Source organism: Spermophilus citellus (genome assembly GCF_964194105.1).
Source record: "Spermophilus citellus genome assembly, chromosome: 12".
Taxonomy (NCBI): domain Eukaryota; kingdom Metazoa; phylum Chordata; class Mammalia; order Rodentia; family Sciuridae; genus Spermophilus; species Spermophilus citellus.
Genome location: NC_138198.1, coordinates 101,026,471 through 101,035,925, shown reverse-complemented (window position 1 = coordinate 101,035,925; position 9,455 = coordinate 101,026,471).

The window sequence follows — 9,455 nt, the reverse complement described above, 5'->3', positions numbered from 1 at the left end:
ATTCATCCAAATTTGAATGGACTAACTGGGTGGTCACTGCAGGCAAATGGAGTGTAGCCAGAGGGCTACTGAGGGCTTGCTCTGGAAGGGTTGATCTTCCCTTTGGACCTCTTTCCTCTGCTTCCAGACCACTATAAATAGAGAGGCACTCATCCAAACTGCCCTTCTGCCATGATTCTGCTTCATCTTGACCCTAGGACAATGGAGTGAGTGAATCATAGACTGGATCTCTGAAGCAGTGAAACTAAATAAATGTTTACTCCTCTAAAATATCCTTTTTAGATATTTTGGTTATAATGACAAAAACCTAACACACACACACACACACACACACACACACACACACACAATTTTTGTATTCAAAAGACATTCTTTTTTTTAATCTTCGTTGCCTCTCTCTAAAGCTTCCCTCTCTCCATTCCTTCTTTCTCTCTTGTCTCTCCCTTCTTTTTTATCTTTTTTTCTCCCCTTCCTTCCTAACTCCATCTCTTTTCCTTCCTTCTCTCCTATCTGAGATCTGTCTCACTTTCCTTCTTCTGTAATCTTGTTATCTTGCTACTACTTCCAATGCTTTACCATTTCCTTCTCCTTCTCCTCCTTTATCTTCTTCTCTCTCTCTCTCACTTTCTTTAGGCCCATAGTATATATCCTGGATATTGGCAACAATTAAGTCACATGACAACTCAAAATTTCTTACAAGTAGACATCATTGGCTATATTGACAGTCATGGTAGTACATCAAATGGGCTAAGTGTGATTGAATGCCAAAAAGTAATAAGTAGGTTATAGTTCAATTAGAAAAAACACTAAGAAGAAAATCAGGCCAAGACACAGGACATGAGTACTGCAAACTACAAGGCCAAAGGTTTGGGGGTGTGGTTCAGTGGTAGATCATTTTCCTATTGTGCACAAGGCACTGGGTTAAATCCTCAGCACCACATAAAAACAAAATAAATGTATTGTGTCCACCTACAACTAAAAAGAAAAAAAAAACTGATTTTTTATTTAAATTTTTTTAATTAAAAAACTGATTTCAGTAAAGGATGAAAGAAATTAGGAAAATGTACAAAACATATTAAACGAACTTCAGTAATATGTAACAAATATTATGCACTATCACCTAAAATTATAACATTTTAATAGTTGCAATTTGATTCACTAATCTCTCATTAACTTTTCCTCTCTCTTGACTCTGAAGGCCTTCTTAGGCATAAAATAATTTTGTAAAATAAACTTTTCATTTTCTTCTTTTTTTTTTTCCTACTTGACACTATTAAATTAATAGAGATGATCTGAAAAGAGACAAAACAGTATAATCATTAAATGATTTTAGAGGCTCAGGTAGGGCGACAGTTGATTTTCATTCTTCCTTAACCTCCTGGTCTATGAATAAAAGCATTTGACTGAATTTATAAATGTAAGCCTTCAAAATACACATCTCCTCTGGAGAAGGCACAACAGGATTTTATTCCAGGATGTAGTATAAACAACTGTTACAAGATTTTCAACTGAGGGTAGGCATGGGTTTGCAAAGGAACAGATGAAAAAGTTAAGCAGGTAACACCAATTTTATAAAGAAGTGAGTGTTATAGTTAACAAAATTCATGTAAAGTAAAGGTAAATCAAAGGCATATTTCAGGGATTATTTTGGAGGGAGAATAAGGGCATCTTCATTGCTTCGTGTGGACTTTTGGCATAGGAAGTAGTACCAAATGCAGAGTGGGTTCAACAATTTGAAGATTGGGGCTATTAGCTCTGGGGTAGATAACTAATGTTCAGCATTAACTCACTGAAAGCAAAATCAGAGGTCATCGAAATTTTATACCTTCTCAACTATACCACGAAAATCTGAGACTTCATAATGATTCCAGCTTCCTCAACTTTTCTCCTAACTGTGTTATATACATAATCAAACTCTTCACATGCCATGAAACTTCCTGGATTTTCAGGTGAAATATATATTACTTTTTATCTTATTACATTTCACTTGGTAATGTTGAGATCATGGGAAAGAAGATCTAAAAATGCATATTCATCTTATGTGGAAGTACAAAAATTTCTTATTTTACTATAGAGTTTCTTTATGTAATATTTATGCTGTGCTGATTCTTACTTCTTCCTATCTTCCCTCTAGCCATCTATTTTTATAACATTGATACCTGGATAAGATACAGCTCAGAGGGAAAATGTTAAAAAGGGAAGTGCAGACCATCAATTCTGAAATAGGATTCAAAATCTATGAACAGCTGAAAGTAATCATTGTTCAGAAAATATCTTTCTGAAGAAAAAAGCTAACCTATGCACAATTCATCTTCAATTTTATTTTTTTTCTTTTATACAACCCTTTGCCACTCATATTCTTCTTCCTTATAGTCACCTATCTTAATATATGTTTTCATGTCTTTAAAAGTATATTAAATCTTCTAAAATATTCAGCAATTATACATACAAAGTGTTTGGTGAAATTTGTTTGACATAACATACATAAAGGAATCTGCATAAGTTATAACTGAATGACTCAATAAATCATAAATAAACCTCTTTAGTAACTGCTGCTCTAATAAAGATATAGAATATTGACACCTCAGAAAACTATTAGGTGCTCTACCTCAGTTACCGCTCTCAAGTATAATTGCCTTATGACTTCTATCAACATTGAATAATTGTTCTTGTTTTTTGACATTTGAACCAGCAGATTCAATGTGGATTTTGCTTGGTCTTATTTCCTCTATTTAATTATGTTTCTGAAATATTATTGCATATAACAGTATTTTATTCTTTTCCAATTCCATATACTATTCTACTATATATACCTACTTAGCCAATCTAGTATTCATAGAAAAACTAAATTACATCCAATTTGGCAACAGTAAATTATAATATTGTGAACATTTCTGTACATATATAGAGTCTTCAATTTAGAACTTTAGCAAAGAGTGGAACTGCAGGGCCATCAAATATGTCTATTTTCTGCTTTAATAGACACTGGAAAATATTTTTTTCACAATATCCATACTAATATAAACACTCAAAAGCCAGTGAATAAGACCTCTTGTTGATCAATTGATATTAAACCTGGTTTCCCAACTGTACCCAAAGTCTTGTAGTGGAAGTGAGTTCCCACCCCTTGCGATGGTTTTAATTTGCTATTCTCCAACACTACTAACACTGAGCTCCTTTTGAATGATAATTCACCACTGAGATATTATTTCTCTTCGTGAAGTGTCTCTGTCAGGCCTTTTGCCCCATTTTTAACATGGATATTAATGTTTTTTAGGCATTGTTTTTCCTTAAGCTTAAGTCAAATTTGTTAATTTGCTGAGATATTCTCTATCTATACTGATTTTTGCTTGATTCTTCTATGAGTTGTGTGACAAATAGGATAACATTTCTTATTGAGGTAAATATATCTATTTCTCATATACATAATTAACTTTGGTTTAATATATTGTGAAGCTATGTTAGTGAACACACTGTTTTTAAGATTTTGGTTTTAGTCATTAAACTATGATGTTCCATGTGGGTTTTCTTTAATTCTACTAGGAGTTAGGGCTTTTTGAATACACGAGTTGTTATTTTTTGTTGACTTGGAAAGTCATTTACTCATCAAATATTGCTTTTACCTTGCTGTCTTTCCCTCACCATTTATCATATACCACACATCTCATAAGCTCTTTTTCAAATTATCCCTACTTTTCCAGTTCTGTCCTTTGGTCTTCATACTATCTATTCATCCTTATCCTTATCCTTCTTTCTCCTCCTCCTCCTCCTTCTTCTTCACTGACCCTCTCAACTATTTTATTTAATCATCTGTTTATCACATCCATCTATTTCTTGACTTCATATAACTGCATAATGGGGTCTTCTAACTTCTAAATCTTTAATCAGTAACTCCATCTTATAACCTCTATTACCAAAATATTAGGGTCAGTTATCAATATCATTGATTTATGACCTTGGTTCAATTTTGGATATTTTGTGACCCAATACTGGACATTGTGTATAAAAATCTAAGGCAGCTTGGTTGGTATTCTGTTCTTTGGATTGAGTTCATATATCTTCCAGCACCCTGCCTTTGGGCTGGGGGATACATCACATTTATCTATTCAGGGACTAAGCTAAATGAAGCCTAGTTATGTTCCTATGAGTATCATTCCACTGCTGATCTTCCTTTTCTCCTTGATGTAGTTCTTCATTTGCTCCAACTAGTGTCTATGGTGATTGCTAAGAATCCTCCCACTGATGACTAATAAGTCATAACTTTTGTATCCTCAGCTCCATGAGTCAGCTGAAACCATCATTTTGCTTTTTTTTTTTTTTTTTTTGGTGTGTGTGTGTGTGTGTCTTCCAAGCTTCTAAACTTGCTTGCAAAATTGAACTTAGCATTTCTTGGATGTAAAGTGACCCAGGACAAGAACTATTTCTTCATATCTTCTTCCTTTCCAGTATCCCAGTCCCCCTCCCTGCTGAGGTATTCCCTAACTCTAGTACTTCCTTCTCTAGTCCTGTGAGATAGCTTAAAAATCTGTGTTTTTGCTTCTCAACTTTGTTTTTGGCTCAATTTCTTAGTTTCTTTTCACCTTTAAGAATAATAAATTTCTCTGAAAAGAAAAACAACGTAAAAATGTTAACTCACCTCTCTGTTCTTTGTCTTGTATCTTCGTGCAGGAAGCTTTAGTTGCCTCATCAATTTATAAATGCAGTAAAACAAACTTTCAAATACAGATTTATGTGACTTTTCTAATTATTCTTGGAAGCTTTCTACAAATGAATCCATTAAAATCTGAAGAAAAACCTGCATATGTTCTTTACTGTTAAGAGTTATATAGTGGTATTTTTTGGTGAATGTGTTTATTTTGCAAAAATGATATTTTCCTGTAATTCTAATTCTACTTAAGAAAACATGTCACATATATACAATGGATATGTGACAACAGATGAAAGTATCATTTGCAAAAACATGGGGGGAGCTGGACGTGATGATTTTTTTAAGTGAAATAAGCTATTCATAGAAAAACAAATACCACGCGATTTCACTTATATGTTGAACAATTTTTTTAAAAAAGATGATTCCATAGAAGTTGAGAATGAAATGATCATTATCAGAAGCTGGGAAGAGTAGGAGGAAAGGGAGCAATGAGGAAAGGTTGTTCAATGAGCACTAAGTTGCTATTAGATAGGAATAAGATATTGTGGTGTGTTTTTACACAGTAAGGTGATTGTTGGTAACTATAATACATTTTAAAAAGCTATAAGAAAGATGTTTCAATGTTTTCATCACAAAGAAATGAAATATATTTGAGGATACAGATGTTTAACATCATTTAAGCATTTCACAAGGTTTACATGTTATCAAAAGAAATGAGACTTGCACAATTTTATATTTTTAGGTATGAGTTAAAATATTTTTTAATTTACTTTTAAATTAAAAGTACTTAATTCTTTTTTAACATAAAATTTTATAAAATATCATATTTTGGACAATACATATGTGTACATATATATGATATGCATACATTTTACATACATATATAGTCTTTTGAGATATATATATATATATATATATATATATATATATATATATATATATATAAAATGATATAATACATAATGGTAAGTTCTCTCTCTCTCCCTCCCTCTTTCTCTCTCTCTCTCTCTCTCTCTCTCTCTCTCTCTCTCTCTATATATATATATATATATATATATATAGTCTTTTGCTTTTAACTATTAAATTCTACTATTTTATTCATTTTGTATTGTAATGGAAATCTTTATTTTGCCTTTAACTCTGCTACCACAACAATTTTGCTGTGTATAATATTCTATGTGCTACCTCCTGTCTCATATACGAACTTCTCTGTTCTGTATATGTAATGACATGGGAATTGTTGATTTACTGGACACACATATATATACTTATTTATTTACTTCTTTCAATAGTTTTTTTAATACACTATCTTTGAAATCTTTGAAAATCATGATTTCTTGATATAAGGTTCATATCATTTAGTATACAATTATATATCTCATACTGTAATATTATATCTTCTCACTTTTCTTAAAGTTTATAGTATTCCTACTTTAAATATTTGAGGAATTTTTCTCTATTCTCTAAAAGCTCATATGCTAATAAAAGTATTCAATTTTTACAGTTTGGAAGAAAAAAGAAAAAAAAAATTCAGTATAACTGCTTCACTCCAGATAAATGGTCCAAAGCTGAAATTAAGGTGATATTCAAGTGGCTAGAAGAATAATATCTCTATTCAGGTATTATATATTTTTAGAATTTCTCTTAATTACTTATTACAGTTTTACTTTATGAATTTGATTTTAAGTTATTTGACACATAAGTGTTAAAAACTGTTGGCTATTTTATTTTTAGTGCATACATTTACAATACAAAATTACATATTTAATTCCTTTTGATATTTTCTTCTTTACTTTCTAACTTTAATTTTTTTCATTTCTATTTTTTTAGGATCCATTAAATTTTGAGTCATTTTCATTTAAGCACTTTTGCTGTGAGTAAACATATATTTAAACTATTTTTCAACCCAATATATAACTCATTACTTTGGAGTTTATAAAACTTTTATGGTACCTTAGATGTTTAAATTTTTAGTTACTTTATCTGTTTGAGTATTTTTTCTGTATTCCATTTATCATAATTTTAACTTTATTCCTGTTTTGTTATGGCAATTTTATTTTATGATATATATTATCCTGTTATTTATTGTACTGTCATCCTTGTTAATATTACAAATATTCACATTTTGAAAATAAATATTAACAAATAATAAAAGATTTGTTCAATCTCCAGTACCTAAGATGGAAAATTTTATATATTTTTACTATTTCTCCACTTGCCATCATACATAAAATATATCTTTATTTTATTGTTTATGGAAGGTAAACAAAAGTATCATTTAGGAACATATTGAATGAGGGATGCAAGTGTGTTATGAGGCACAGCAAGAAACATCTTTGGGGTAAACTGAAAGAGGATAGTCTCATAGAATGGTCCTAGACTAGTTTGTTGCTGAGATGCCAATATTTAAGAATTAGAAAAGTTGACTTAAAGGCTCCATCTGCAAAATGGGCCAGAGCCCTGTGGAATATTGAGGGTTTTATATTAGTGACGGTTTGGGCTTATCTTTTTGGGGTAATTGTGGGTATAAAGATAAAGAATGTGTCAAGCTGGTAAAAGATTTTAGTAGAGATATTGCTATAAGAATTTCAATCAGAAGAAATGTGTTTGTATAAGTCAAAAACTTCCACAGCATAAATGAAACTTCAACTGATTCTTTTTTTTTTTTTTGAGAGAGAGAGAGAGAGAGAGAGAGAGAAAGAGAGAGAGAGAGAGAAATAAATTTTTAATATTTAGTTTTCAGTTTTTGGTGGACACAACATCTTTTATTTTATTTTTATGTGGTGCTGAGGATCGAACCCAGCGCCCCGCACAGGCCAGGCAAGCACGTTACCACTTGAGCCACATCCCCAGCCCTCAACTGATTCTTAAAGGAAAGAGAAGTTGTAATAGATAAATGCAATGGAAGAATGCAAATTGTGCACAAGAACATTATGTGTCCACAGTCATGAAGACAGGGTCAATATGAACAGACTGAACTTTATAAACCCAGTGGCTGTCAACTAGCATTGACCGATCTTTCTAGAAAATACCACGCCAAAGACATAGTTGCAATTGTTATCTACCGTTTTTTTTCTTTTTTCTGAATCTGGAAGAAAACTGTCAATTTTTCCTCTGGTCAGGAAGGGCCAAGAAGGATAATTTATATAATTTTGATCAATATAAATTCCTCTCTTCCATCCCTTAGCAAAAATTTGGAAGAAGTACACATTTGATAAGTATGCATTGAAAGAAAGATGACAGGAAAGTAAAGGTTTCATTCAGCATGCATTAAAAGCACATAACACATGCTGAATATGTTGAAGAAAACAAATGTAGAAATGGTGGATAGTAAAGGAATTTCTGTTATGCCATCTGGAAAAGCATGTGTCATACAGGATTTCAACTTGAATATGCTTGTAATATAAATCTAATCCACCAGCATTGGAGTCAATGTTCTCAATAGCATGATATGGAACATTGAAACAATTATCCATTTTCCATTATCAGATACTTCTATCTACTCTACCCACATGCCAGTAAAATGCTTTTGTAGTTCTTATCTGAGCATTATTAAAGATCACTGAAGATCTCTGAAACATTTTCAAAACCTTTTGAAAATTCTTTTGTTTAATGGAAAGTTCTAAATGCACACACCAAATAATGTTTTTAAAGAAGCTAATGCTGAAAATGTAGCTGTTACATAAATAATGAACTATATAAGATAAACTTTATGAATCAATCTACATACTAAATCAAACAACATAAACTAAATGAATAAAATAAAAATGTATGTGATGAGTTATCAATAGTCTTTAAATTCAACTGTATTTCTTAAAATTAAATTGAATTCTAGAGTTTTGTGAATTGTTTCTCAAAATTTATGCATATATTTGCAATTAGGGAAAAAGTAGGTAAAAATGGAACCACTTTAGCAATGAAAGAATCATCCTGAAGTAAACACTGCCGCCTTTACAGAGCAGTCTGTGGTTCCCAGGGCAGGAACTTGTGTGAAGCTGTGTGTTTTGGGTGGTGAAAAAGCAGTTACCTAGCAACAACCCCTCCTCCCAAGTCTGCTTCCAGTCAGATTGAACACGTCAGTGAATTGATTATGGGTTTGCTAGATGGAAAAAGAACAATGCCATAATGTGGTAGGGTATGATTCTCAATCATAAGAAACTTTCAGATTTTTCTCTCTGAGGGGCACACTCCTCACCTGGTACTGCTAGAAGCTTGTCTAAAGAAATAGGATAACAACTAATGTGCTTATCATCAAAAGAAAATGAGAAAATTTCAGATACTTTAATTAATAACATTTATTTTCAGTTTGCTTATAAAGCAAGCAATGAAATAGTTACCACAAAAGCATTGGCTCTGGGCAAGAGGTAATCTTATCACAATGTGTCCTCAGAAATGAAACAGCATAGGATAGGTTTAGGTTCTGAAGAAATAGTTTAAACAATCTAAACAGGTTTTTTATAGCATTTAACCATCTGAAGGTATAATCAATGACATACTAATTTATATATAACATACACATAATATACTTATGTTTATAACAAATGTGCTGAACCATATGTTAGCAATAACTTAGCTAGAAAACATACACTTTAATAAAGCTCACACTAGATATTTGGTTTGCCTGTGATGTGTATCACAAATAAATGCCAACCTCTCTTTCATCTAATGGATGTTTATTCCCAGCGAGCGTTCTTCCAGGTTGATGCATAACTGAGAAAATAGGTAATCTGAATGAAATGGAATGATAAGGACTATCACAAGCTGAAGTAAAAATTAAATACAGCAAATTAGTGTGTGTTTTCATAGC